Genomic DNA, 21,471 nt, shown 5'->3' on the forward strand with positions numbered 1-21,471 from the left:
GACATTATAACTTTAAACGCTAATAAAATGCTAGGACCAGACAGCCTTTCAGCCTGGTGACGGTCATACAGAAACCCTGCAAAGACCAATCCATATCTCCATCGCTTGATAACCCCACAGACGCAAAGTTCTTTACAAAGATCCTGGCCATATGCCTCAGTGTTATTCCCTGGCTCCAGACCAATAAATTAGGTTGGCTATATACGAAGGTCTCCCTCAAAAATATTCCTGTGAACCTTCTGTCATTGGACACCAAGAAGGCCTTTTGCAGAGTGGATTGGGCTTTCTTGAGTTTAAACCTCCATAAGATGGGCCTAGGTCCAAACTTTATGATTGTTGCAAGTTACACAAGATTCATCGCAAAAGTGGCTATAAATGGACATCTATCTACACCCTTACTGTTCTTCAGAGGCACAAGACAGGGCTGTACTCTATGGCTCTTACTATCTGCCATGCTCATAGAACCCTTAGTCCGTCTGATCTGGCAAACCCAGGAAGTAACAGGGATAAAGTTCTGGCCGCAGGGATTCAAAGTTTTGCTTTAAACCAATAAGGTCCTTTTAACATTACCCAGTCTACATCTTTTAGTTCTAAATCTTCCTTCCACTTCCCCAAGAGGTTCCAGAGGGGTCATAGTGTCAGCCTGTAGTGCTGACAGTAAAGACATGCGACTGCGACCATTTGCAGTGCAGAGTATGTGGCAGCGTTCATGGACAGGGGGTTCAGCTGCTCCGGTCTTCATATAATCTCTACTCATAGCTACCACTGCTAGGTGCAATAAGAATTGTCCCCCAGTAGGTTGAACTTAGTAGTTAGATATTCTCACAGGAGTAATCAGTCTCTGAAGAGATCTTCTACTTTAGTCACTCCACATGCAGCCCATTCAGCCAGCCCACACAAGACATCGCCCAGAGTCACCAGGTCCAGCCACTGCAATGGCAGGTCTGGTGAGTAAGGCACCTGGGTACGGGTTCGCTGCAGGCAGCGCTGCCAACAGTGTCTACCAACCAGCAACTCTTGGGATGCATCGCAAACAAGCTGATGGGGAGGTCTAGAGGAACTGAAACAGAGCACGAGAGTCTGGGATCGAAGAGTGTGCTTCGCCATCTGGGTTGAATCAGGAGAAATTCACTGACTGAACCACAGCAGCAGCGCTGCCAGGCAGTAAGCTTCTAAGTCAGGTGCTGCTAACCTCCCTCTATAACTGGATGCTATAATTTGGATATTACGATTCGTCTTTTGCCCTTTCCCTATACTAACACAATCATCAGTGTCTCGAGGTCTCAGAAAAGCCGGCAAGGGGACAACTAGTGGCTAAGCCGAAGAAAAGTAAAGTAGTAGGGACGGTGCCACAATTTTAGCCACAGCAATTCTATTTGCAACAGACAGCAGAGCGCCCTGATAACGGCACCAAGATTCCCATCCAGAAGGTATCAAGGGTCATGGTAAATCTTGACACCTAAATAGTTCAGGCAGATCACTTCCCATGTCAAGCCATGCAAATTTAGGGGAGGAGGTGCATTGCAACAGAATAAAAATAAGTGGGCTTTCTGCCAGTTCATGCACAAGCCTGATACCCTGCTAAAGCACTCCAAAAGAGCTATCGCTCCAGGCAAATTCGTGTCAGCATCCCAGAGGAACAATGACATGTTGTTGCATACACGGCTGAGAAATGAGGAGTGCTTCGCATCTCCACTCCTCAATAAAATTCTCCAAATTGATAAAGGCTGGAAATTTACTCCTGACAAGGGCAAAATTAAAACTTCTTCCAGGGTTGAGAAAAAAGGGGTTGGGTGAAAACTGAACTTGAAAACACTTAGCAGATTTTCAAATGGGCAAATCTACCCATGGTTATTTACTCATGTTAAAACGCAGTTCATCAATATTTTTTAGGAATACTATTTCCTAGCTAACTTCTGTTAATTGTTATAAATTCATGAAAGCTAGTCTGCACTAATGCTAGAACATTTACAATTGAGTGTACTTTTGTGATTATCTTTTAAGAATTGGGCCTCTAGTTAGGTATGGTGTTAACTAAGACCTTTAGGTTTTTATTAACATTCTATCTATTTATATATCGGCTGACTTTACTGAGTGGCAAGATTCTGTTCTTTCAGAAGGTACATATTGGCACACAAAGTTTTGTTCAGTGCAAGGGACTACTGTGCCAATGTGTGCTTTTTGAGAGCAAAATATATTTTAGCTTTTTTACCAATATTTGCTTTAACGGTGAGGGCCCAATAGCTCCCAAAACAATAAAGTTTTGCAATACCAGGTCAAATCAAGAAACGCATTAACAAAACTAAAACGCTGACCAACATTGGCAGAACTATTGGATTTGCGAATGCTTGTTTAGCTTCAGGTTTCCCATAATCTTGTTTAAACTGGTAACACTGAGTTTTCATTATGGATATTTTTGGAAATACTGTCATGCACTAACACATTTTACTAAATGATGGTTCAAAGAAATGGTACCCAACATTTCACAGTAGTTTAGCAAAATGTTTTTTTCCTAATTGCATTTTTCTGTGAACATTTTATTTTGAAAGCAAATAATCATCAATCTTGCTTTAAAGCTTAAGTAAATATCTGCATCTAATTAGAGAGTATTCTGGGAGCATTATACATAGTCTCATACTGTTAAACTTTGCAAACATGTGCACACATTATTATACTGGAACCACTGTCATTAGTACCGTCCGAGCTTACAGCACTTCTTTAGAGCGCTCACCCCAATAATAAAGGCTTTGCTTTAATGAAGCATGAATACAAGTTAGAACAGCATCAACATATGGACACAAATATTACCTTTACTCCAGACAATGCCCTTCACTGATTCATAATGTGGTACTGTGAACCGGCAGTCAAAGGGTTTGCGCTGCTTGTGGTTGGTCCTACTTGTCCCAAGGACAAAAACATGAAAACTGGTTATCCTAGACCCCAAACAATATGTCCTGGGTGTCAAGCTATAGGAATTCCACACCCCTGACAGAGGCATAAGCCAGGACTCATTAAAGCCTATGGATGTTAGGTGCTGTATCGTGCCCATGTATAACACCTGCCTGGTTGATATGGATCAGTTTGGGCATTTGAAATAAAAGGCGAGTAGCAAATATCAGACTACGAATTTTATAGTCCAAATTGTGCAGGGACAACGATAGGTCAGCCCTAACATGTGTGTGTTTGGGGGAGGGGGGGGGGGGGGGGGGGTTCAGTAACCGAAATCACCAGTGCTTCAAATGTGGACACCAGTAAGTGGCCCAAAGCCTGAGCAGCAGCATAGAGATCGACCAGTCTAGGCACCAGTTCCTCCCTATAGGTGGTATAAAATTTCACAGGGAGGCCATCTGCCCCTGGTATCCAGCCTTGTGCCATGGTCTTAATGGAAGGCCTAATCTCCTGGATTGTAATGGCACCGCCAAGCTCATCTGCCTCTTCTTTCGTGAGGACCGGAAAGGTTATCTGGGTCAAGAACTCATCGGAAATCAGAGGCCTCAATGCAGGCGATGGGGCATAAAGTGACACATAATACTACATAAAGCAGGTGTTAATGCCATCCTGACTATATAAGTGATCACCTATTTCCAATTCCACCTTCAGGATCAATAAGCCCCTAGAAGTAGGATTAATGGACCATACCACCAATGTTACTGCCTTATCGAGCTCCATGTGGACGCAGCATTATAGCACTCTGTGTGGGCGTGGATCATGTATTACTGATAGGCAAAGCAATGGAGCATTCACACTCAGCCTGGTAAGAGCTCGCTCACCTCTTAACTGCTTTCGCGCTGAATTCCCCAGTCTGGATTTATCAAGGTCCCACAACACACGCTCTCGATCTTCAACTTCCCCCACCAGTGTACGTCACATCCGCAAAACCTCAGCGATGCAGCGCCCACTAATAACTTTCAAAGCATCCCAATCAAACAAGGGTGAGGGAGCAGTACCTATATTATCCACAAAGTAGTCCCGGTTTTGAGTAAGAGCAATAGTGTTTCTTCCTTAGGGCCCCAGTTATAAGTAGGAACTCGAAATGGGCCACATTTAGATGCCGCTTTCAGGCCATTCCTTCAGACAATTTGATGCCTGAATATTCAAAACTACTCACTCTCTAGGGGGATGTTGTTCAGGGTTAAGCACCCCTTAAATGATTTGTGAGGGTTCAGCATCATCAATTTTGTCTTGGTGGTGTTTATTTCAAGACCTCTCTTGTCGCAGAAGCTCTTGCATCGTTTTAGTAAGGTTTGCAGCCCCATTAGTGTTTTGGAGACAAGGAGGGTATGGTATGCGAACAGCAGGGTTGCAATTTTTTGTTTCTCTAGAGAAGGCACAGCCGTAGGGATTGCTGCTAGGCATTCAGCCACTTGGTTGATATACAGCCAGAACAGTGTTGGGGCCAAGACACAGGCCTGGCGGACCCCACGCATAATTTTAACCAGGTCGATTACTTGGCCCTGGCTGCCTCATCTTATCCTAGCAAAGTTCTCTGCGTGGAGGTTCATGAGCAGGGACAAGATTTCCATGGGCAATCCCATCTCGATGGGGACCTGCAAGAGTTTGCCCCTGGACAAAAGGTCAAACTTTTATGTATAAGCTCCCTTTACCTAGTGTTACCACTTTCCAATAGACCAGGAGAAAGCAAAAGACTTGATCGATTGTTCTGTTTTCTGGCGAAACCCTGCTTGTAGTGGGGAAAAGATGTGATTGTCTGCCATCCAGTCTTGGATCTTCACCAAGAGGGAACAACAGAAAACCTTTTGGATGCAATCGATCAAACTAATGGGCCGATAGTTGGCCGGATTGCTCCTGTTGCCCTTCTTAAAAATAGTGATCTCTTCGGCTCCCTTCCAGGATGCGGGAATAGATCTCCCACCCCATGCAATGTCAATGGCAAGTGCCATTACATATAGAGCCCAGTTGTCCCTGTCAGATCGAAGAGATCTCCCGGGATCCCGTTCGGGCCTGGTGCCTTGGCAGGAACAATGGCCTCTATAGAGGCAACCGTTTTCCTCCTTAGAGAATGAGAGGCTTGGTATGGGTCGGGGTAAGTCAAGAGAAGATAGGCCTGAGGCAGAGCTAGTAGTGTTCTTATATAGGGCATCAAAGTGCCCGAACCATATATTGGCCAGAATATTATTGGCTAGGGAAGGGGATTTTTCAAGTTTCGATTTGCCGCAAGGGCCCAGAAATTCCCTGGTTGGGAACAAGCCTCTCAGTTCAGTCCACCTCTTCTCGTCCCAATCTCGCTTGGCCCTGCTTGAGATGATTTGTAAAGTTTCCTTAGCTCGTGTGTTAGGGGTATATCCTTAGTTCTGATGGCCATGGCCAATTGTCTCCTGAGGGATCTACATTCCTGTGTGACCCACAAATTTGCCCTTTTTGCATCTTTCTGCTTTGGGCTAGGGTTATGACAATAAGCAGTAAAGTTTCGAGCTAGTTGAGTGAAGAACTTTGCATGCAAAACACTGGTGTTTGCAGCTGAGCTCGGCTCATCAGATGGAAATTGAATCGCTGCCAAGTATGCCTCAAGTTCCCTTTTTTATGGTGTTATGTTTGGATTCATCACTCATAACCGCTGGTCATTTAAGTTGACGCTTGTCACTCGATGGTACCACCTCCTTAGTGAGCAATTGATTCTTGCCTGTGTTGCTGTATTCACCCCTGGTTGATGTCACAGGTTAATGCAATGCTAATGAATGTTAGCAAGCCTCCTGACGGGCGGCCCTGCTTAGGGGCTACTGCCTGCTTATGGAGGGTCACCAATCCAAAAAACAATAGAGGAAGTATAGAGGTAGTGGTGATAGAATCACCCTCCAAAACGATATGAAGAAACAATGGGATTCTATCAATGAGAAGTGAGCGAATTATTTTTATGTGTATTTTCAACTTTTCAGTGAAGGGAAGTGGGACCGGCTCTCTTCGCGGTTGGCAGAATGAGAGCACTATGTGCTTTTAAAATACCCCTCAGGGGGCGTGGCCAAGATGGCGGGGTGAGCGGACGCTTCCTCCCGTAGCTCCTCCGGCCCAGCTCAGCTCGAGCCCCGATTCCTGCGCTTCTCTCCCCCCGCGGCTGCACTGCGGGCGAGAGAACTGTGCCGGAGTTCTTGGGGCACATTTTGATGCCACTTTGACTTCTGGTGCCCCGGGGGAAGTCCCCGAAAAGTTTGATCAACGATCGATTCGAGGAGTGGAGCCTGGATCGCCCCGAGGAGAAGGGCCTGGAGGCGGAGCGTATCGCGCCGCTGTCCGCGCGCCTCGGCTGGGCCGAGTGCTGAAAGCAAGGGATCCCGAGGGAGCGGACTCGACGGACTCCGCGGAGTGCGGAGGCTTCCTGGACGGCGCCCTTGTGACCAGAGTCATCGCTGGGCGGCAGACCCCAGCCTTGCGCCGGCGATCTATCCCCCTGCCATGGGTGTCGGGGTGTGACGCCTGGCGGACCCCGAGCCTGGAAGAGAGGGACGGTGGAGCTTGAGCGGTGACCGAACTGGGCGTACTAGTTGGTGAAACTGGGGGTCATTGGCATCGCACTTTCCCGACCCGTTGATGTTTGAGGGTCGCCCATAGACTTGCTGGCCTGGGCTGCCCTCCTTGGTTCCGCCCTCCCGCCATCTTGTCGTTGAGGAGCTGGTATTGGTGACCCTCGCCCGCGCCCTTGTCACACGGGCGCCTCGGCTCATCCTGGTGCCTACGCATCTGCCGTCCTCCCTGGAAGCACGCGGCTGAAAGCCTCCGACCTGAACCTTGATTATCGCCCTGCCTGGCTCGATGGTCGTGTCGCCCTGGCCCGTGCCGCCATTTTGTCGCCTGTGACGCACTACCCTTGTCCTCGGTGTGGTCTTCACATCTGGTGCCCACGAGCGGCTGGGCGCATCTACAGCGGCCAGCTCTAGGCTTCACCCACCGCGGAGGTCAAGATGGCTGGGAGACGAGGCGCGGCACGGGGAGATCGCACTCTGCCGGACATGCTCGGCAGGGCCCAGCAACTGCGAGACAGGACGCAGCCGTCCCCGGGGTCCTCCCGGGCCTCAACGGACGCCACCGGAGGCGAACCACAAGTCACGAGGTCCTTCATGGAGGACTTATTCAGCTCCCTCAAGGAGGAATTCCAGACTCTCAAGACCGAGGTGGCCGGAGAGGTCCGTGAAGTGCGCAGAGACATCGAGGGCCTGGGCGAACGGGTAGACACTGTGGAAACGGCGGCCCAGCGTCGTGATGAAGAGATAGCTCATCTCCAGCAGGACGTTCTCCGCCTACGGGAGCAATGTGTCGAGCTCCAGGCCCACTCTGAGGACCTCGAGAACAGGTCCAGGCGGAATAACATCCGGGTGCGAGGCGTTCCGTCCGCGGATGAGGGTGCGGACCTAGTGGCCTACCTGCAGGACCTGTTTCGCGACATCTTGGGAGAAGGAGCGGACTTCCTGATCCGTATCGACAGAGCACACAGGGTGGGCCGCCAGCGCCAGTCATCGGCACCCCCACCTGATATCCTGGCATTCTTGCCGGATTTCCCCCTAAAGGAGCGCATTATGACAGAGGCCCGCAGGAAGCAGCCGCTGTCCTTCCGAGAACGACCCGTGGCGCTCTATCAAGACCTGTCCGCCATCACACTGCAGAAGCGCAGTTCTTTCCGCATCGCTACGGACTTTCTGCGGGAGCATGAGACGGCCTACTCCTGGGGTCACCCCTTCCGTCTTATCTTCCGATGGAATGGGGTGCTACATCAGCTGCGCTCCTTACAAGATGTCTGTGGGGTGCTGGGACTCACAGCTACGGAGGAAGAAGGGGCGACACCCGCATGGAGGCGCCCCGAGCGGCGGGGCCGACGGAAGTCGAGAAGGCGCCAATCGCCGGCGACGGCGAGTCGCCCTGACTCCCCTACCATCAGGGCGGATATGGCGGAGGCCCTGACGACTGCGGCCAGGAACTTGCCTGAATCTAATGGCGTGGCCCAGACGGCCTAACTTTTCTCCGGGGGGAGAGACTCTTAGCTTCTGCGACGCTGAGCTGGGGCTGGGGGTTGGGGGGGGAGAGGTCGGAGGTGTGTGGCTGGACGTCCACCTGACTGGTTTCTACAGACTCGCCCACTAGGGCTAGACTGAGACAATGGGGTGTTTTTCTTGTTTTTGGTTTTGGCTGGTTGCCATGGGTTGGTTTTGGGGGGGTTCAAGAGCTGGTTTGGTGTTGGGGGAGCCCCGTCCGATATTGTCCGAATACATGCGAGGCCGACTCTGGCCTTCCCTGCACCCTTGCCCCGCGCGCCCCTTCCACTGATCCCTCGCTTGCTGCATAGCGCTTTGCGTCCCTGGGAGCGATGCCGTCCCTGAAAGTAGTGACCCTTAACGTTAAGGGTCTGAATAATCCTGTGAAGCGTAGGGCGATCCTTTCCCTGCTAGAAGGGTCGCAGGCGGATATCTGCCTCCTGCAGGAAACCCATTTACTCTCTAAAGATTGCCATAGGTTGCGCTCTGCCAAGTTCCCCACACAACTCTTTTCCTCGGCTGCGACTAAGACCGCGGGGTAGCCATTCTTCTAGCCAGCTCCTTCAGGGGTGAGGTGTTGTATAAACATGCCGAGCAGAAGGGGAGGCTTCTAGCGTATCGCATGCGTCTGGGGGGTGTTGCCTTCACGGTTGGCTCCGTGTACAGCCCAAACGACCACCAGGATCGCTTCCTGGAATCTGTGTTGGTAGACGTTACTGCCTCGCCCGATCGCCACGTCATTTTGGGGGGAGACCTGAACATGGTCTTCGACTCCACCTTGGATAGGTCTGCCCAGCGCTTTCCGCAGACGGGAGAGCTCTCCAGAGCGGTACAGGACCAGATTGCAGGGATAGATCTGCATGACCTCTGGCGCACCATGCACCCCGCCGATAGGGACTACTCATATTTCTCCCACGCACACCACACTTATTCGCGGTTGGACTACCTCTTGGTGAGCGGACCGCTTCGCTCGGCCGCCACGGCAGCAGACATCGGGGTTTTGTCCCTGTCCGACCATGCGCCGGTATCCGGAGTTTTTGCTTGGCCGGCGGCCCCCCCCTCCAGAGGGATGTGGCGGCTTCGGGACACGCTTCTCCATAAGAAATCGGTGGTGAAGCGAGTGAAGTAGGTCATTCATGAGTACCTGACCCACAATAACAACTCCGACACGTCCCTAGCCACGCAGTGGGCGGCTTTGAAGGCGGTTGTCAGAGGGGAGTTTATCTCCATTTCCTCGGCGGAGAACAGGGAGCGGCAACGTAAGGGGGAGGAACTAACGGCGCAGGTCAGGGAACTTGAACAGGTTTACCGCCGGACGGGAGCTCCTCGAGTCTGGAGGCAGCTGAAGGCGGCGCGGAAACTCCTCTCTGCGTTGGACCTGGACCGGGCGGAGTATGCGGCGTTGCGCTTGAAGCATGCCTTTTACACCGGCGGAGACAGATGCGGTAAGCTCCTGGCCCACCGGCTCAGGGCTGCGCAGCAACGCAACGTGGTAAAGGAGCTAGTGGGAGCGGATGGGGTCCCGGTTTCCGGTGACGCGGAGGTGGCGGATTCCTTCTGTGCCTTCTACGAGGCGCTGTACGCTGCAGAGCCCTCCCCACCGGGAGAGGCTGAGGCCTACTTGGAATCAGTAACCCTCCCTGCCCTGGATCCCGCCCAGGCGGACCACCTGGAGAGGGACATTCATGTGGAGGAAGTCATCTCCGCTATTGCACGGTTAAAGCACGGCAAGGCCCCGGGCCCAGATGGCTACACGGCCTTATTTTACAAGACCTTCTGTCCCACTGTCGCGCCTCTCCTGGCTCGCTTATTCAATTCCTTCTCTGAACCGGGAGCTATCCCACCGGACCTTCTCTCGGCGACTGTGTCGGTTATTCCGAAACCGGGGAAGGACCGGACTCTGTGCGGCTCGTATCGGCCCATCTCGCTTCTAAATGTGGACCTCAAGCTTTACACGGGGATCTTGGCGGCCAGACTGGGTCTGCACCTACCAGGTCTGGTGGAGGCGGACCAGGCCGGTTTTGTACCCGGTAGGCAGACGGTCGACAACACCAAGAGGGTGACGCACGTGCTAGAGAAGGCCTCACGCGTCCCGGGTGAGCGGATGCTGCTGTCGGTCGACGCGGAGAAGGCCTTTGATAGGGTCCATTGGCCGTACCTCGAACTGGTTCTCGGGAAACTGGGGATCGGCGAGAAGTTCCGCACTATGGTTTTTAACTGTTATAGGAGGCCTTCAGCATCGGTGCGTGTCAATGGACACAGCTCCAGCAGCTTTGCCATTGAGCGCGGCACGAGACAGGGCTGCCCCCTCTCGCCGCTCCTGTTTGCCCTCTATATGGAGCCGTTTGCCCAGAGGATTCGCGATAACCCGGACGCTATTGGGGTGAAGATGGGGCAATACACACATACTGTCAGCTTATATGCGGACGATGTCTTGCTGACCCTGGATGACCCCAAGCGGTCGCTCCCTGCCTGCGTCCAGGAGCTGACCTCCTTTGCCCGCGTGGCGGGCTTCAAAATGAATATGTCTAAATCGGCTGCCCTGGATGTGTCACTCTCTGTCGACACCAGGCGGGACCTCCAGCGTCTTTTTCCTCTGCAATGGTCCTCCTCCACGGTGCCTTACCTGGGGATTTTGCTTGCACCCTCCCTACCTGCAATGGTCGCAGCTAACTACTCCTCCCTGGGCAAGAAGATTAAGGAGGAACTTGGCCGTTGGAACAAAGGCCTGCTCTCGTGGCTGGGCCGTATCGCAGTGGTGAAGATGACGATACTGCCTCAGATCTTGTATCTTTTTCGCGCTCTACCTCTCCAGCCCCCTGTAGGTTGGATACGGCAGGAGCAGGCTGACATCTCCCGCTTTGTGTGGCAGGGCCGTAAGCCTCGAATGAAACGGGTCCTCTCCATGCTAGCCCCGGAGGCGGGGGGTCTCGGTGTCCCGGACCTCCGGAAGTACTTTCAGGCGGCGCAACTCCGATATTTGGTGGAGTGGAGCCGGTGGGAATCGGACAAGCACTGGCTCTTTCAGGACCAGGCAGTTGCGGGTCGTACTCTCCAGGAAGTCCCGTTCCTGCGGCGCACTCACCGCCCGCCTAATCTCTACGCCTCCTTTATCACCCGAGTTCCGCTGCGAATGTGGGACGCGGTGTGCGAGCTTCGTGAGCTCACCACTTTTCCATCACCGTTCACTCCCATTGCTGGCAATCCAGACTTCACTCCGGGTCTGGAACCGGGAGCCTTTTCCCACTGGGTGAGCGCGGGTTGCAGGGCGCTTTTCCAGATCTACGGGCCGGAGGGGGTGCTCCCCTTCGAGCAGCTCCGACAGGAGTTTGGTCTGACGGAAGGGGACAGACTGCGTTATATGCAAGTCCGCCACTGGGCTCTTCAACCCCCAGTGCGTGACGTCGCGGCCCGTTCGATTACACCCTATGAGCGGTGGCTGGTAACCCGGACCTCGGATGCCAAGCTTATCACCGACTTGTATAAGTTTCTCCAACCCCCGCCGTTTCATTACCATAACCCAGGGAGGGAGCGCTGGCACAGGGAATTGGGCAGGACCTTGAGCCACAAGGAGTGGGACAGGATCGCGTATCGGGCGAGGCACTCTGCGTACCACACTGGGCTGACGGAGACCTTTACTAAGGTGTCCACCTATTGGTACTACACCCCGGAGAGGCTCTACGAGATGCACAAAATCGGCAATAAAGGTTGCTGGCGCGGCTGCGGACAGGAAGGTACCCTCACGCACATTCTCTGGGAGTGCCCGGTGCTGTCGGCCTATTGGAAGGAGGTCTTGGATGAGGTGGACAGGCATTTTGAGATCGAACTCCCGCGCTTCCCTGCGTATGTCCTGCTAGGCCTCCCCAATGACCTGATGTACCCGCTGAAGTCCCGCAGGGGTAGACAGATTGCGATTGCGCTAGGCTCGGCGGTTCAAAACATCCTTGCACTCTGGGGTACCCCCACTGCCCCCTCTATCACTGGCTGGCTGCACAGGCTCTGGCAGGTACTGGGTATGGAGAAGATGTCGCTAACAGTGGCTGGGAATGTAGACCAGTTTGAAGAGCTCTGGCACCCCTTTTTAGCGCTGCTGTCCACGGAATTTCGCGAGCTCACATGTCCATGGTACCTGCGACTCCTTAGGCTAACGGCGCCGGCGGCTCCAGCGGAGTGAATGTGGCGGGATCGGGGGTTTGGGGCTGGGGGTGGGAGGCGGGGTTACATGCTTCTAATGCTGACTTTCGGACGGGGAGGTTGGGGTATTGTTTTCCTTCTTTTTCTCCTTTGCTTTTCTTTCTTCTTTTTCTCAGGGGACGGGGGGTTGGAGGGATGGTGCGTTTTTCTTTGTGTTGCGGGACGCTACTCTAGCTCGGCCTTGCTCGGGGAATGGGGGTCTTCTGGAGGGTCATTTGTATTGCCTTATGACTTATGCCTTGTTACCCTCCGGGGCTTCCTGCCTCCCTACTTTCCTTCTAAATCGCTGCACCGTTCCGCATCTTGTATTGTATGTTCGCTTGACCTCCTATTCCCTTCCCCATGTTTTTTGTACCTTAATAAAATACTTTAAACCTAAAATACCCCTCACACACTAAGAATCCCTTAGTGTCATGCTTCATCATAGGGATCTTCCCGTCCCTCTACGGGGCGGGGCGTGCTACGACCTACGAGGTACGCGGGAGCACTGATATTAATGAAGATAGGCTATGTGTGGTGCAGGACAGTGATAAGTGATAATAGTGTAGGGACCCAAATACGTGGATGTAAAAAGACAGACAGAGAAAAAGATATCACTGTCTGTCTACATGTTTAGTTGATTAATAAGACAACAGCCTTTAACTAAAACATGGATACTATGCCACAATGTGACTCACGCAATTTGAGACCTTTAAGGAATATGTGCTTATCTTTTTTGTGTATTTACAAGAGTATATTTTCTTTTTCCTTTTCCTTTCCAGGGACCACACCAGGTCAAAACATTTGTTCGCTTCACTGAGGGCCCACTAAAGCCCCGAAGCCTAACCAAGTAGCCGATTTTTGCTACTAGGTTATAGGACTTTAGGCATACAACATTTAGTAATTGAGTTTTACTAGTAGGGACCATCAGAGGTCCTGATGAGTAAGCAGTAGGGGACTGCTTACGAAACATGTCATGTCGACTAGGTAGTTAGTGTATTCTGTTCTACCTCTCAAGCCCCTTTTTACTATTCCCAGCTAGGGAAGCCAACAAATCAATTTTTTCCACTAGCCAGGGGATTTTTAATCTTTTTACATCCACGTATTTAGGTCCGTACACTCTTATCACTGTCCTACACCACACATAGCCTATCGTCATTAATATCAGTGCTCCCGCGTACCTCGTAGGTCGTAGCACGCCCGCCCCGTAGAGGGACGGGAAGACCCCTATGATGAAGCATGACACTAAGGGATTCTTAGTGTGTGAGGGGTATTTTAAAAGCACATAGTGCTCTCATTCTGCAACCCGCGAAGAGAGCCGGTCCCACTTCCCTTCACTGGAAAGTTGAAAATACACATAAAAATAATTCGCTCGGGTCACCAATCCAAGCACAAATACAGGTGCTAAGCTCCAGGTTTCCTGGAATATCCGAATTTCACGAGAGCTGGTGAACTCAACCCAATGTGGTAGGCATAGCTTGCTTTGTATTCCAGCCACGTTCCATGAAGTTTTGAGCTGGTGCGAAACTGTAGACAGTGTTTGGTCAAGGTTAGCAGGAGGATTATAGGGCTTGGCTTTCCAAGCCGTGGAATTGCAGCAAACATATGTGACAATATCTACAATATTATTGGCAACTCCCTCAGCTGGTGACCTCTGTGGGGTGTAATTACTGGATTCTAGACCAGTCTGGAGTTTGAGATCTGATAAGACTCCCCTCGGGTGACAGAGAGGCTATAGAAGTAATGAGAGCAGAGATGCTAGGTACAGCAAGTTTAAGTGAGGGCCCTAGTTGCAGTCAATCATTTTGAGCCAGGGCGAAGACCAAGATGGCCTTATCGCCATTCTGTTGGGCGTAGACTGGCTGGTGTTGCTAATCATCTGGATTTTAAATTGAATATTCGATGTGGGTGGAAGGCATGTCCTGGCCTATAGAGCATTTAAACTATGAATTAGGCTTTCGTTGACAGTGAGTTCTATTGCGCCCTCATCATGGACCTACACCCCTTTACATGCCTAATCCAGGGTATGAACGTAGTTCTAATGGACTCTTCGTTCTCGTGATTGGCAAATTTGCCACTTTTAGGTACATTTGTCATATAAATAACCTGGCTGTGTCGACTAGATGAGTGTGGGAGAACTCATAGCTGGTTAGCTAACTCGTCACCTCTTCCTCTATGGGGAAGTGTATGCTGTACGGAAGCCCTCATGTGTAATACATGTCTCCCAATGGTCCCCCCCCACCCCGGTGTTTCACCCACTGTGGTGATATGCTGTGACAGCCAGTGTCGTGTTGAGCTGGGTAACATATCAGGAGTGTGGGGGAACAAGTGAAGCAGTATATGTGAGTTGTTAGGGTGGTGTCAAATTAGCATCTGACCTTGAGTTTTCTGCTGCAGGCAATCAGTCTGGGTTGCCCTGTCCTTCTGATCTTTCCAGCAGATTGCGAATAAGCCCAAAGTCCCTACAACTTTTTTCAAGGTAGAGATTTCCCTGCAGAGGTCAATTTTGGGTGTTGAGGGTTCAAAGTGCCCCGTCCAACCACCCCTGGCCCGAGGAGTATTGTCTATCATGCTGACCACTGCATCTTCCCCAACCACCTGGTCCCCTAAGGTAGGGGTTGTATCCAATAGTTCTTGTGAGTCTGCAAGGGGTTCTAATCTATTACTGCATTGGAAATCTACTATGATCGCAGGTGGGGTGTGGTTGTTGCAGTCAGTGCTAGTCATATTCGTAGGTGGCACATCTGTGGCTTCAAGGGGTTAAATCCAGGTGGATAGCTTCCAGAACATGTTCGCAATGCGCCTAGTTTCGTAGCGCTGGGGTGTGCGCATGAGGTGTTAGGCTTTGGATCACTAGCGATGGCTGTTGGTACCAGGAGCTCCTCACGCTCAGACAGCGAATTGTCAATTCGCTCCAGTATGCCAGCACCTGCCACAGGACTCTGATTCCGAACTCTCTTCTTCATCCTTTTCTTGTGGACACCAACCAACCCTCCCTCGGATACTTTCCTCTTTTCCATGTTACCCCAATGTACAAAGGAGAAGGGGTAGGAAGGCAGTGGAGAAGTCCCGTATTGCCTTAAGGTGATTAAAGAAATAAAATGGTGCACAGTAACTTTTGGATGTTGGGTGACAGACGTCCTCTGGGGAGAGATCTCAAGGGGCTGGCCCAGCACGGTCTAAGACTGGCCTGTCTTGGCCCGGGCACACCTGCGTGTGTCCCGTGCTGCGTACGCCTCTTTGCTTTTTTAAGCCTTTGCTGGAGCTCCTGCACCGTGTCATATCCCCCAGGTGCAGGGGAAAATCAGGCTGGTTCGATGGAGGCTCCCGCGCTGTGGGACACCTCTCTGCTTTTTGAAGCCTTTGCTGGCACTCCTGCGACGCGTCACACCCCCCAGGTGCAGGGGGAAATCAGGCCGGTTCGATGGAGGCATCCATATTCTAAAATCCAGATACCTGGGAAGGGCAAGAGTCAGCTGCCTCTTTCTTCTTGTAGTATTAACCCATAACGGCGAACCTTTAGACGGGGCTCAATTGTCCAATGTCAAGGCAGAGACACCACCAGAGCCGCTGGAAGGTTTCACCTCCTGCTTCACAGCACTGTCAGGATCTGGTCCCAGCAGCTCAACCCGCTGTGCAAAGAATATCATCCCCTGCCTCAGAACACTTTCGGGGTGAAAGCAAGGGCAACAGAGCCATGAGTCTTCATCAGTGCCACAAGGTAGGCCTCTAGAACACAAGCCTGCAATGGGCGACTAGCCTCTTGCTACCGAAGCACCCCGGGTCATCAGGCAAAGATCTTCCTCACTTCTCACAAGTACACAAATAGGGTCAGTCCTCTAGCAAATTAATGCATCACCAGAGGCTTCTGTGGCATGCGGGGCCACAAGCCAGTCACGGAGAAGGATGGGGGGGGGCTCAAGATTTCCAGCTGTATTGCGCTAGTCCAGGTATATTCAGGCACAAGGGCTCAAGGGGCAGTTTCAGGCAGAATAGCAGGTCCAGTGTTCAATGAACCCTAGGCCCTCTGAGCACACTCCACCAGGCCTCCAGGCAACCACCCAGTACAAAGTAGTAAAGAGCAGAGGCCTAGTCCATCCGTTTTCTCAGAACCCCAATATGTGGAGGACTCCTCGGGTGGGGGAGCCAGCAATCCTAGCTGCTCATCTTTAATCACGGTGTACTACAGAGGTAGCTCACAGTTCCGTCCGCAACTGGATCTTCACAAGCCTTGCGGTGTACCGTTATAAGTCCCCAGTCCCCACCAGGAAGGGTTCCCGGTATCATATAGCAAGGGGGCAGATGGTAGTCAAGATGCTCTTGAATGGCGGTGTTCAGCCAGGAGTGTCTCAGATCTACGTCCTACTCCAACTGCGCTTGGCCACGCCCTCCCTTAAATGGAAACCACTTTTTGAGAAACTTAGGGGTGGTCCTGCTATCTCAGCCCTCACACCGGAATGGAGGGCCCTGGACCTTTTTCACCAATAAGGCATTTAAAGTTCATAACCAGACAAGTAGCACAGTTGTCGTAGGCATGCATGGAAGCCAAGACACAAAGCCTTAGGACATGCTGCATAGACTGTAATCCTTTGTCTGAGGGGGGACACTGAGGGGATTGTAGTCTCAGTAAATTGGGGATCGCAGAGGTTGGAGGGAAGTATTTAGAGGAATATATGGTTAACAGTTATGTACGTTCACGAAGGCTCAGCTGTGGTAATGTTAAAGTGATCTCTGTAATCGCCATTTGCATATTGCCTATGTTAAATACCATCCTCAGTTGAAGGATGAGTGATGACTGTCCTCCGCTTTCTCTATAAATACTAACAGATTACTAACAAAAAAAAATATTTCCGAAATTCAGCTAGCTTTGCCAAATATCAGTTTTTAATTTCTGAAAATCCACCCATTTTTGTCACAAATACACACTTAATTTGGGTATAATATTTTCATTCAACCAAGCAAAAGCTTCTAAATTATCTAGACAGACTGCACACAGGAGAGCTACCAATAGCTCACAATCTACTCATTGGAGAAGCCCGCGCTAGGCAAACTTAGAGACAATATATGTAATACTGTAGCGTTTCTATAGCGCTTACTTATGTGGAGCGAGAAGCATGGTGATAGCGAGTGGAGAAGCACTTACTCACACGGATAGCATGCTGCGGTGTGAAATGTGTGTGCGTGGAAGGGTATTGTTTTTGTTTTAAGATTAAGTGGTGCTTGCATTTCATACATTTTGACCATCAAGGTATGGTTATTGTGTTATGGGACGCAGCACCAGTTGGTGTGATGAGAGTGTATGTGAGATAGATTTGCAAATTATAATTGGAGTATTGACCAAACATATAGGCAGCGATAGAGCACCCCACCTACCCCTAAGGGCAGCGGGAAACTGTGTGAGAGCGTGTGTGAGCGTGTGTGGTGTGTGTAAAAGTGTGTGTTGTGTGAGCGAGCATGTGTGCGTTGATTCTGTGTTAGCGAGCGTGGATGTGGTGTGTGAGAGAGCATGTGCGTGTTTTTTAAGTAATAAGAGAGGCCCAGTAATCCATATGGGAAAATATTCAAGGCAGAGATGGTGCTGAATGAATAAGAGATGCCAAAAGGGCAAGAAATGTGATTGGCAATATAGGTAGTAGACATGAATCTTTTCTTTTTGGTGGTCTTTCCCTTTTTAATCGAAAGGGTACTGGCTACTGATAAACAAATGCACACCATGAATATTGAAGGAATAGCAGTAAAGGCCTGGCAGCTTCAGTAGGAATCATACAAACATTATAAGGCCCAGATTCGACATACTCGCTGTGGCAACTACTTGGCTTATGTTCGTTAGTCTACAGTATCAAAGCTAACAGATTAATGGTGGCATTCATCTTTCTTACCTCTCTCGCTAGCATCATCGACTAAAATAACTTCTTCAAGAAGGTGTCGCGGTGAGCGATTTATAACACTGTGCACAGTGCGCAGAAGAGTCGTCCAGGCTTCATTGTGAAAGACTATCACAACACTAGTTGTGAGAAGGTGATCGTCATACACTTTTGTTTTACACCTAAAGAAAGAAAAACAGTAATTTTTTTTATTCACATTGCTACACATTTTAGAGTACAAACTCAAAATCAACCCACCTAGATAATACATAGGAAGACCGTCTAGAACTGTTTTACACAGTATTAAAAAGCAATAATGTTATGTTACCAGCATTAGTACAGCGCCATCGTCCTTTAGTACAAAAGAGCAAAATTGTGCCTTAATATTCACTTACTGAAAATATGTTTAAGAGTAAGTTGCACTTTTAAAAGATTAAGAAATCCTCTGTATGAGAAACAAGGAAGCGGAGTGTATCTAACTGTCCAAAACACGATTAATTGCTATTAACCTGATGTAATCAGCTTAAGACACTCAAGAACGCACGGATAAATGCATATTGGGGACAGACTATCACCCTGTGACCTTATACATTATACAGTTTAAATACCATACGGCATTTAACTTTAAATGCAAAAAGTGCTGACTGGGAAGTGCGAAAAGATGATGCAAGAAGAAGAAGTACACCTCATGCATCGGGCGCAGCGAGAAAGCCCAGGTTTAATCAAGTCGAATATCATAAAACAAAGTGGCCCCACGGGATACAGTTGAGCAGGGTACAAGACTTTACACAAACGTATCTACTCACACCAATTTTGGGTATTGCGCCATCAGCACCCTTTTGCATTTAATGTACACCATATGACGCTAACGAGTCACAAGGTACAAGTTCGACGAACAAAACAAATCGTTAATGTTGCGGTAAATAGAATTGAGTGGTAGCCTGTGTGACCTGGCAGGATCTCTAGCACTCTAGGAGTCCAACCTTGGACCTTTCCATGGCCTGTTTCCAGCTATTACAAACAGGTCTTGTGTTATGTACCAGAGAACATGTTATAATCGACACTATAATACTAAAATGTATGGGACATACATGGGATTCTGCAGGGCCTGGATAAAAATGCATTCTCTATTTTCTTTATAATCGTCAACTTGACGATTATTGAGAAATGACGTTAGAACTCAACCGTAAAACTTATTACAGTCGAGTTCTGAGGACAATGCCTGCTGCAAGATCCAGCTGCTGAGGGGAAAGGCAGGTCAGCTCACAGTGCATCATTTAAGCAGCTGTTTCGAAACGTTGCTTCGTCTGGTCTGTTTTCTAACTCTACAGTGCTAAGCAGACAGTAGATATTTATGTCAACATCTTTATTTTTGTTTGCACTCCTTGGGAAAGAATAGAAAAATAATAATCTTTCTGCATGCTGCTGCTGCACTTATTTTTTATTTTTAAATGACTTCTATTCAACTGCTTCTAATATCTTTTTTCAACAAGTTTTTTTAATTAGTTTCATTTTAAACTAGGGATTACATTTTTTGTTTTATTTTTCATGTTTGCAAACATGCTCTCACTTTTTTATGAAAGAGATACACACAAAGGGTTTAAGTGGTTTGTGGGAAAGATGAGGGCGTGACCATCTATTATAAGGGATAAAGTACCCCCTGCAATACATTATAAGGATACTGCAAGTCACCTCGGAGTTCCATAAGCTCACAAAGGAACTCTGCCTTCTCCTCTGTGACTTGTAATATCCTTACAATGTATGGCAGGGGTACTTTAATCCATATATTAATACACTGAAGCCTATGATTCCTGTATAAAAGCTGGTCTCCAATTGCCTTAAGAGTCTAGTTGTGACGTCTCTAGTAACCTGTATAACAAAATGACACACATGCTCAACTTTAATAGTAATTTGAGTTTTGACATCATAATGCCAGCAACAAAGTTACGTCACCAAGTAGGTAGGCCACCAATCAGAAATACAGCAGCGGTTCAAACATAAATGGGTACTGGCTTTCCATTCATCTAATCTATTATAAAAAATAATTTGTACACACAGGTCATTATAACAAAGTCAGAATAGCAGCATGTTCCTAAACAATTTAAGAAAACGCATTTTTAACCAATTAACTGCTGTGCCTTCTCCGCTCCAGTTCTGAGCCCTTTTTTGGCCACTTGGGTTAGTTCGTGGTAAGGGTTAGTAGGATCTGGCCCTTTTTGCAGGGATATTCCCAAACGTTTTGCCTTCCTCCGCCTATTTATCTGACCTCTTTTTGTTGGCTTTAGGGCTCTGGGCACTTAACCACTGCTAATCAGTACTTAAGTGCATGCGCTCTCTCCTCTAAACATGGTATGATTGGTTTACACCCGTCTGTCATATTTGATTTACTTGTAAATTCCTTATAAAGTAACATTCCATATACCCAGGGCTTGTAAATTAAATGCCACCCACAGTAGTAGGTTTTGAACTTGCCTCAGGTCTGCCACCGCAGGGCCTGTGTGCGCAGTTCACTGCTGCCTTAACTTGGCATTTAAAACTACCTGCCAAGCCTGCCTTTAACTCCCCTTTTATTACACATAGGTCACCCCTGAGGTAGGCTCTAGGTAGCCCTATGGCCAAAGTGGCGTGTAAATAAAAAATAGGACATGTGCCTTTATCTGTGAGGCCTACTCCTCTCATAGGCTAGTACTGAAAATTCCCTTATATACTTTTAAGTGATCAGAAAGGAGTAGCGTTGCCATGTTTGGTATGTTTAGAATAGTGGTGATAAATCCTACTTACTGGTGTAGTTGGTCTTTATATTACTATTATTACTATTTTTGAAATGCCACTTTTAGAACGTGGGCTTTTCTATATGCTCATGACTCTTTGTGCTGTACAGCCGCACTCCAATACAAGTCTGAGCTTAGTGACAGCTACACTTGGTGCATACTTTACAGTCTCTGATGATAAGCCAGCCTGATCTGCGCCAAGCTATCAGAGGGTGAGCACAGGTTATCTTTTGTGTGTAACTGACTTGCCCTGACCAGAGTGGTGGATTCTGCCTGGGTTAGGTGCATATACGAAACACCATTTCTAACACTGGCGATCAGTGGTGAGGATGGGATTTGTGTATGCATGATACCACAGTACCTCATTTTTGCACTACAAATCTGCACTAAAATCATTATATGTTTTGTTTTTTCCTGCTCTCTCACTTGGTTTATTTTTATTGTTTACTCCTGCTTCATCCCTTATGCCAGGGACTTTGTCTACACCAGTTGTTTAATACCTTACCAAAATTGAATCTACCTTTGGTCATGATGACCTGTTGTGGTACAATTTGGAGGAGTTGAAGAGGTTCTGCAGGCAGAGGGTGATAGCTGTGAGTGGAGCATCCTCCTAGTGGGACCTTCAGAGAGCCCTGTATAATTTTGGGAGGACACACTGGGAAACAACCTAAAAAGAGGACCAGG

At 49.2% G+C, this 21,471-nt stretch overlaps 1 protein-coding gene across 1 annotated transcript in view; it reads right to left on the bottom strand.

Annotated features, from left to right (window-relative positions):
• The window catches only part of LOC147723054 (polypeptide N-acetylgalactosaminyltransferase 1), a 436,567-nt gene extending 418,374 nt beyond the window's left edge, over nucleotides 1-18,193 (bottom strand). The window contains exon 1 of the mRNA XM_086965426.1: nucleotides 18,032-18,193. The gene's annotated coding sequence lies outside the window, so the exon portion shown is untranslated. The remainder of the gene's footprint in view (nucleotides 1-18,031) is intronic.
• Between the last annotated feature and the right edge of the window lie 3,278 nt (nucleotides 18,194-21,471).

Source organism: Lissotriton vulgaris, chromosome 4_1 (genome assembly GCF_964263255.1).
Source record: "Lissotriton vulgaris chromosome 4_1, aLisVul1.2, whole genome shotgun sequence".
Lineage (NCBI taxonomy): Eukaryota > Metazoa > Chordata > Amphibia > Caudata > Salamandridae > Lissotriton > Lissotriton vulgaris.